General features: G+C 34.8%; 1 long non-coding RNA gene across 1 annotated transcript; it reads right to left on the reverse strand.

Annotated features, from left to right (window-relative positions):
* Positions 1-5,152: 5,152 nt before the first annotated feature.
* Positions 5,153-8,145, reverse strand: LOC145166009 (uncharacterized). Its single transcript, XR_013740306.1, has 2 exons — positions 7,786-8,145; positions 5,153-7,666 (listed from the first exon to the last, which is right to left on the reverse strand). It is a non-coding gene; the product is annotated as an uncharacterized LOC145166009 (long non-coding RNA).
* Between the last annotated feature and the right edge of the window lie 1,493 nt (positions 8,146-9,638).

Consider the following 9,638-nt stretch of genomic DNA (forward strand, 5'->3'; position numbering starts at 1 on the left):
TTTACTTCATAATTCTATTAAGAGATGTAGTCTCATAAATAGAAGTTAATCATTTCAGAATATGAATATTATCGTTATGACAAACAATTAAGTAAATGATCAAACATTTGAATAAAATAACTGAGACATAAATTTAGTCATGCTAAATTAAAACATACTTTGTTCCAAACAAATATTGTTTTACATTACAAGTAATTTATGTTCCAATCATAAATAATAAACTAAACTCCGAGAGTGTAGTTCCAACTTGATTGTGCTCAGCTTGGTTACTCTTCAATAAATATTTGCAAGCCATTTACAAATATTAGATTAACATTTAAGTACCAAGTACCTAAGTGTTATATGAAAAGTATGAGTTCTATCTAGTAGATACTAGAAGTACTAGTCTCTTCCAGACTTTCTTTCCAAATAAGAGGAGTAAATCCTCTTCCAGTGTCCAGTTTCTTCACAAAAGAAACAAGATCCATCTATATGGGCTTTAGTAGATTTATTGGGCTTAAAGGTGTTCAATCCATATAGCATGGGCCTCCTGGATCACACAAGGTGATTCTTTTAGCCTTGCATTATTCCATTGTTTAAACTAGCTTTAAATAAAATATCATTGTATTTATTGGAATATTGCTTGACATGTATAGAATTTATGAATAACTATTCCTAGCTTGATGTTAGAAGCATCTTTAGCATCACAGTGATGCCTTTACAAGGTATCATTTTTCAGGATTATTGCTCAAAGCAAATGTAACACTCAAAAATTCAATCCAATTTAAACTTTTAAAAACATTTCAAATTCATTAACTATTACAAACTTGTTTTCAAAATGTATCATATCAGAGTATCCCAGAAACAAAATCAAAAAAAGTGAGGAGCTGTACGATCACGCCTTTACCTTGCCACGATCTCTTGATGTACCTGAAACAATAAACCGAAACTGTAAGCCCGAAAGCTTAGTGAGTTACCCCCAAAATACCGATACACATACAATCCAATAACACATGAACAAATAACAGCACGTAACGGCTCCACAGCTTTGCAGACTGGAATACCCCTAGGCCCACAATGTGAGTCTGGATTGCCTACCGGGCCCACAGCTCACATTTGGATTGCCACCGAGCCCTCAGTACGAGTCTGGAATACCTACTGGGTCCTCAACTCGTATCTGGAATGCTCCCGAGCCCTCAGTACGAGTCTGGAATGCCTACCGGGCCCTCATCTCGTATCTGGAATGCTCCCGGGTTTGTTGGCTACTGCACGGAGCAGTACAACCTCAACCCATCCCACATAACATGTCGACATGTAACAGATAAATGCACATACAGATAATCAATCAGTATCACAGGTAGTCCTACAGATCTACCAGACTAGCATATCAACTGGCATACATCAATAACTCAAAACTCAACATATCAATAACTACTAAGATATCAAATCCAATGGGTCGGCCTTGGTGCCTTAGGCCCCTTAGTATAGTGAGGATAACTCACCTGACACTGCTGAAGACCCGCGGATAAAACCCAACTGCTGGTTGACAAATTCCCGAACTGTCAACATCAAACAACACCCAATTAATAATCGGGTTCTAAGCCCAAAGTCCAACTCACACTACAAAACCCAATAGTCAAGTAATAGGCCAAAGCCCAACACATGGCCCAATTTTTACAATTGGGCCCATCCCTTCATATGGCCTTACCTCTTAGGCCCAACCATCTCTCCTGGTCCAAACAGTTGACATACTAATGGCCCAATCTCTCATAATCATGAAGGTCCAGTTATGGCCCATCTATGACCCAATTTTCCAAATTGGGCCCAAGTCCTCACATGGGCCTTATCCTAAAGTCCATCTACTTATTTTGGTCCATTAACTTGTTCTTGGATAGCCCATCAATAGTCCAATCGCCAAAGCCCACTAGGAAGGCCCAAAACAAGGCCCAAGTGAGATTAGGGCTTTCACATGAAATGATGATTAGGGTTAAGTGTTTCTTACTTAACCCATTAAGGACTTAATCCATTAAGTCCATTATTGCCTTAAGCTAGTTTGCCAATGATTATTAATTATTATTTAGGTTTAATAATTAATTCCCGTATGTGTCCCAAACGATTCCCACAATTAGGGGTTTATGCCCTTAGGGTTTTCCAAACCCTAATTAGGGTTTTCCAACCCAATACTAGCCCATCAGTCCATTGGTTGGGCTTTTAGGTCACATTGGGACTTATTGGCTCATTAGGGTTCCATTGGGCCCACTAGGGCTCATTTAGGCCCATTAGGGTTTCATTGATTCCACATTGTCTAAACATCCCCCAAACAAGGTCCAAACGCAATCAAGCACACCGCCACCCGGCACGGCGGTTGGTGGCGGCAACCACCACCTCACGGTGGTGGTTAGAATTTTCTTTCATTATTCCACTTTGTTACAATTTACAAAATTATCCAATTAACACACACACACAAACACTAATAAACACTCACACAAAATAACACCCTACATCAACATATACACCCTCCATGGCGGTTCTTGAGGCGGCAGCCACCATGGCCGGTGGCCATGGTGGTTTTTCCCCGGCAGCAGCAACTCGAGACACCTATAATTTGTGAGATACGGATGCAACACACACATGCGATTCAGAACACACTCCATCCACCCTGGCGGCTCACGGTGGCGGCGGCATCAAGGAGAACGGCCAGCAACAGCGGTTGTCAGCGACACCCTCCACACAAGCAACCGGCAGCAGGCGGCGGCGGCGGCTGCTGTGTGACGAGTTACAAGGTGGACGGTCATCGGAATGGTACCGCCAACAGCCGAGTGTGGCTGTGAGCGGTGGCAGAAAAGAGAGAAGAAGAAAGGAGGATGACGGAGAGGTGGCAGCGGCGCACCCAGGTTCGTCGGGGAGTCCTCGTTAACGATTGGAGCGGCGGCGGCACTCCGACTTCCACAGAAATGGTGCGACAGCGGCGGTAGGTGAGAATTCGGCAACACCCGAAGGTCACCCGCAACCGCCATCGGTCTTCAGCGTCTCTAGTCGAGTGAATGTCGTCGGAGCTAATGGTCGATCGGAACAGCAAGGGTGTCAAGTGGTGGCGGCTGGAGGGAATAGAGGCATGGAAGTTGGCGGTCGCAACAAGTTATTAGGGTTAGGGTTTAGGTTGCGGGGTGACGATGGCTATATACCCGCTATATCCAAACTTTGGTCCATAATGACACTCTTAGTCCCTCTTTCCTTATTTTCTTTCAATATAAATCCCAAATTTACCATTTGACCCCTCCATCACAAATTATTCCCAATATAGGTCCAAAATTTACCTTTTAGTCCCCAGCTTCCAAAAATATTTTCAATTTAAGCCCAATATTTACCAAACACCCCTTGACTTATGAAAATCTTTACAAATTGAGTCCCAAAATTACACTTTAACCCCTGGAGTTCAAATCTTGTCATTTGACTTCCCGAAACCAACACTTTATTAATTATTATTCGTTTTTAGGCTCAAATAATATAAAATAATAATAATAATTACTTCCCGGGGTTCCTGATTTATTATCTAATTACTTTACTTAAAACGGGATGTTACAGCAAATGGTTTAGGACTACGACCTTTAAGTGTATACAATTTCATATCTCTTACGAGATTGTCTCTTAAGACATGAACTCATTCATAGAAGTTGTATCTATTGAATGTTATTGTTTCATTAAAGTCATTAAAGATAATGACAATTCATGATAATGAGAATGAATTATTTAACTACAAAATTTCAACAAAATTCATTTAGTATTTTCAATATTTAATCTTTAATAATTAATACCCTTTTAGTTTCCAAAAACATTAATTATCAAAGTCTAGGATCCAAGTTGCAAAACAAAAAAATGGTTAGGTATCCTTTATCCCATCCATTTGAATTCAACCCGGTAGATATCGATTATCAATTATATCTCACTATATAATTCCTAGATTTATGGGATCGCTAATAAAGACATGTTTGATCCCATCTATGCCTCGGACCTCTCTTGCTTAGGTATCCTTTATCACAAAAGATTTCCGATCAAATCGTCCAATTTGAAAAACTTGTGTAATCGGCCTATAACTTAGCTATAGAAATCGCGAATACACCCCGGCCATCAAAAGATAACACTAAGCGTTAGGTATCCTTTATCCCACTAGTGCATACAAGAGATGTGCAGGTGTTTTTCAAAAGGATTACATATACTTGAGGTTTGTAAAATGGGTCTTTATATGTTTTATAATTCTAGTTTAAAAACATCTGCTATCATGGGTATTACATGCATATAATAAACCATGGTATCAATTTTCTAAAGAAAATTACTTTTAAAGGTTCTATATAAAAGCTAGTTATTATATAATTAGACGCAATTCAATTTTAATAACCGGTATTAAGTTTAACTGCATTTGAACCTTTTATATCTTTAATAAAACTTCATTTTATTAATTATATATATGGAGTTTGTATAAGTTATAAAAATCACCATTTTAAAACTTATAATTGAGTATTTCAAAATTTGTCGTTATTAACGATTTTATAAAACCGGATTTTATTTTAAAATAATAACTTGTTACATCTTTTGTCTAATTTTGAAAACTCAAACTCCATGTGATGTTTATTTTGTCCAAAATTATTTTAGCGTGTGAAAAACTAATTTATCAACCACACAAAATAATTGCATAAAATAAACAACACAAACATGCATAAAAAGATATGTGCATAAAATAACCAACTAATGACAATTTTGTGAGCCAACACAAAAATGTCAAGTCCATTCGTAAAGAACATTTAAGGGGTCCAAAAATAATTTGTAATGTTGTTGAAGAAACTCCCACTTAAGTAAACACCCATTACTTGCAAAAGATTTGAAAAGCTTCTTTAAAGGAAAGACTGCAAGTTTCATGACACTTTTCAGAAAGTGTCATCTTTCTGTTCAGCACCTTTTCGGCACATGTGTAGCATTCATGACACTTTTCAAAAAGTGTCATGTTCTGCCCAGCACATGTTGAACTCGAAAATTTTCCTTTTTTTCTTCAAAAGTGGTTCAAACTTCATTTATTGTTACATCTTTGTACAAATAAATTATTTCTAAAAACTAATCTATTACTTTACAAAAATAAACAAGAAAATCTAATATATTTAATTATTACATACCATATGAATAAATAAATTATTACAACCATTTTATAACAAAAATAACCAACATAACAACACATTGGTCATTGGCTAGTTTATGCACATCATATACATCAATATACACATCAAACAACTTTTGTTTTTCTAAGACAACTTTAAATGACAAAAGATGCATGAAGCTTTTGTCACATAACATAACAAAAAAAAGTTGTCATAGAAAATATGTATGAACTTATTTTTATACAAAAATAAGTTATTCATATTCTCCAAAAACTAAGATTTACAAAAATCAAAAAAATCTAACCAAACTTGCAAGATGACTCTGATACCAATTGTTGGGTTTTAGTTCAAAAATAGTTTCATAAACTAGAAAAATTAGGGCAACGAAAGACTTTAATTTTGAAATAACATAAACATTTTATACCCACCATGGATCTTCTTGCAAATTATAGAAAGATTAAACACCAACCAAAGGAAGGATGAAGAAATAACAACCTTTGTAGTTCTTTGGGTCCTTTTGGGAGGCTTGGAAGTTGATGAAGAATGTGGAACCTTTGAGACACCAACAATGACTCAACTTGATGTAGATGCTAGTCCAAAAACTCTTAAACTCTTAAGCTTGAAGTTCATAACCAATATGAACTTCAAGAGGGCAAAAGATATGCAAGTAATCTTCAATAACTCGAAGCAAAGAAGAGGTGGAGAGCCTCCCATGGAGCTCTTAGCCATTGGAAGAAAGAATGAGGTAAAAACTTCAAGAGTGGAAGCCTCATATTTATAGTGCCTAAAAGTGAAGTTATTAACCATTGGTTCCTTCAACTTTAGACAAACTTGTCTCCTTGCCATAAGCATGTCTCCCATGCCTTTAAAGCATGATTAGACAAGTCATATACTTCTTCTTTTTATGCATTTCTCAAAAATTACATAAAGAATCGAAAATTGCATAAAGAAGAAGAAAGAAAGTCAATTTTTATAAACTCTTTTATAAAATATAAACATTGTCTTTTAGGAAAAAGACAAAAGGATTCAACTAGTCCAAAAGTTTGTACGACTTATAAATCATATCATATGATATATATTAAGTTACTTGCTAATGTAATTTATTATTTCCATGAAATAAATAATTTCCAATTTAATTATAAGAGTTTTATTGAATATTTATTAAAATCAATTTCTAATAAATAATCAATTGTATCAACACTACTACAAAATGAATCTAATGCAACCTTTTAGATGCAACCTTTTCACAAGAGTTGCACTTGCTCATAAAAAAGGTCTTGCCGAGCAAAAAGGTTGCACTAGAAGATTTTATGCAACTTTGTTTAAAAAAGTTGCCAATTTTATTGAAAATTGCAACTTTGTTTTTAAAGAGTTGCAAATTTTATTAAAAATTGCAACTTTTTTTTAAGTTACATATTTTATTGAAAATTACAACTTTTTTAAAAAGGTTGCAATTCTTATTACAAAAGTTACTAATAAATTGATAAACAAAAGTGGGTGGTGGTGATTTATCATACATGATTCCGATGGGACTTATGAAATCATTCAAAGCAAATAAAGTCGAAAGAAATCAATTGATTAAAATGCGAAAAGAGATCAAGAAGACCATGAAAAAAACATGTCGGATTAGAAGCTATGCGAATAGATATTAACAACCAACGAGAAAACTTTGAATGCATGATGTGGAAGCTATGCGAATAGATATTGTTTTTATTTTGAATTTAGACATGTCAAAATAGACCATAAAATTATAAAACATATTTATATTATTATTTTTATGGTGTAATTTTTGTAGTAATGAATATTCGTAACAATGTAGTAAACATCTATAGCGTCTACATGACTAGAAAAACAATGATGTCGCACAAGCATGAGAAAAGTCACAAAAATGAAATTGCATTTGACTGTAAACAAGGTTATATTTTTGCAATAAAAGACGTAACAAAAGTTGCATATACCATAGAAAAAGGTTGCAATTCTTTTTAGTAGAAACATAATAAAGGTTGTAATTAATTATAAAAAAAGTTGCATTTTCGTAACTACAACAGTTAAAAAAGTTGCATTTAAGTGTAAAAAAGTTGCATATGAGCATAAAAAAAATTGTCTTCACATAAAAAAAGTTGCATTAAAAAAAGTTGCATCTAAAAAAGATTTGCAACTAATTCAGAAAGGTTGCATTTTCCATGAAAAAAGTTGTTTTAGGTCTAATGCAACCTTTGGTAAAAGGTTGCTTTAGGCATTATGCAACTTTTTAAATGCCTACTGCAACCTTTTAGCTGGGTTGCATTAGCTTCATTTTGTTGTAGTGCAAGTTGTTGTTAGTGTGACCCATTAGTATCATATGTTATTTAATAATATCACTTTAATATGACTCTTGAGCATACTAGGCCTTTCACACATATGTTGTTTAAATATTATTATGATAATGCTATGCACCTATACTTTGGAATTTATTGAAGTAATATGCAGGAGGGTTAACTTGCACCTTTTGTTTGGAGCACTGCCACGTCAAAAGTATGCGTACACCATAAACTCTTAGCCTGAAATGGAAGCCGATTTACCCATAAGCTAAGACCCATCAAAATAACAATGATCACCAGAAAAACTTGTGAGCTTATTGGAACACAATAACTTCACCATCGGATAAAACAATACTCACTCTTTCATCCTTGAAGCTCATCGGAAATATTAAGTAACCCTCTTGGATCCAGACCCAACTTCGCCAGAAAATGCCATATCACAGTTTCACTAATTGTACCATCGACCTCCTCGCTGCTCCACCTTTTATTACTGCCGGAGAAGATAACGAGACGGGAACCGGGTCAAAGACACACCATCTGAACCACCTTCTTTCTTCTCCTCTATGATTTCTGAGTCGTCACCGGAGACCTCTCCTCGGTCCTTTTTGGAAAGCAGTCACCGGAAAAAAACAAGTGAGAGTCTAAAAGTTCACACAGACACACACGCTCTTGAGAGCCCATTGCGGCGCTCCCTTTAAACCTAAGGTGCTTATATGATGTGTATATATATATTGGTATATATGGTTGCAAATAACTTAACTTTCGATCGAATCCCAATTTGTACCTTCGTTTCGAGTAAAAAGAATGAAGAATATGTGATTACTTTTGTTTAGTTAATTATAAGTTACATTTATGTTCCCTAATGTTTTATATCTTGATCAAAACATACCCCTACTTGCATTTGAATTAATTTAAACCTTCAATTATATATATACATATCTTCTATTTTATTTATTATTATTATTATTATTAATTAATTAATTAACCATTATCTAATAAATTTTATAAATACATTTTAATTAATTAAAACGATAATTAAGTCTTATTTCTGTTTTCTTAATTATTTTTATAACCCCATACTTCTATTAAATAATTAAATGGAAAACAGGGTGTCACAACAAGATGCATATCAGGATTCGGGTGTTACAAGGAAGAATGAAATCTATAAGACCTTATTTATAGCCTTGGATCCCTTCCTAGGTTTTGTACTCCTTCCCATGTGGGATGAAATACCTAGAACGAAATTCAATGCTTTTCCCATGTAGGATGGAGTGATTTTTATCCAACCGTAATTTCATAAGGATTTTGGAACATTTCTGATTAACCAACTATTGATTAATGAATATTCAACCCTTTAATTAATTAAACTGTTAATTAATTCTCAAATATATTCCAATTAGTTTCTGATTAATTATTAACCAAAATAAGAAATAAACCAATTTCTCCTTTATTTATTCTACTCAATTTGGGTCTTGAGGGCAACCCAAAAGAACCTTGTTATTAGTAGAAATATTACTAATAGTTAATGATATTGGACACTCTTTCCAACAAAAAGACGATTATGAAGTTCAACTGAAGACTCATTACGGGAATTATCTACAATCAAACAAGGGTCCACCACCGTTGGGGACGATGGTGACTCATGATCTTCCTTAAAAAGAAGAGCCGATGAACAAAATGATTTCTTGGCAAGCCGAATTAGTGGATTGATAATGGAGAGTGGGAAAAATTTGGGGAGAGAAGACAAAACTGTAAAATTGCAAAAAACTGTGGATAGGGTCCTAAAAGTTTTCAACTTGCATGAAAGGTCCAAAATCAAGAATTTTCCATGGTTTTGGTCCTGAAAATGTTGAAAGAACAATTTGTTTTTTTAATACATTACTAGTTTAATAAAAAAGAATAATAAAAAAACAGGTCCACCTACCCCACCTCATTAATCCATTGTACCCCTCATTTCTATCTCCCCCCCCCCTTCTCTCTCTGACTATCTTTCTCTCTTTGACTCTCTCTCTCTCTCTCTCTCTCTCTCTCTCTCCATCTTCTTCGCTCAATTCTTCCGATTAGATATGAGAGATCGAAATGGTCAGATATTCAAGTAACCCGTAAAGAACTTCATCATTCATATTCGTTTCTTTATCAGAAGAAAAGGTAGAGATTCAACAAAGAAACACCAAATACCCTCATTGACATCCATTCGATAAGCAATTCTTGA

This window comes from Lactuca virosa, chromosome 3 (genome assembly GCF_052849685.1).
Source record: "Lactuca virosa cultivar CGN04683 chromosome 3, Lactuca_virosa_CGN04683_v6, whole genome shotgun sequence".
Classification (NCBI taxonomy): domain Eukaryota; kingdom Viridiplantae; phylum Streptophyta; class Magnoliopsida; order Asterales; family Asteraceae; genus Lactuca; species Lactuca virosa.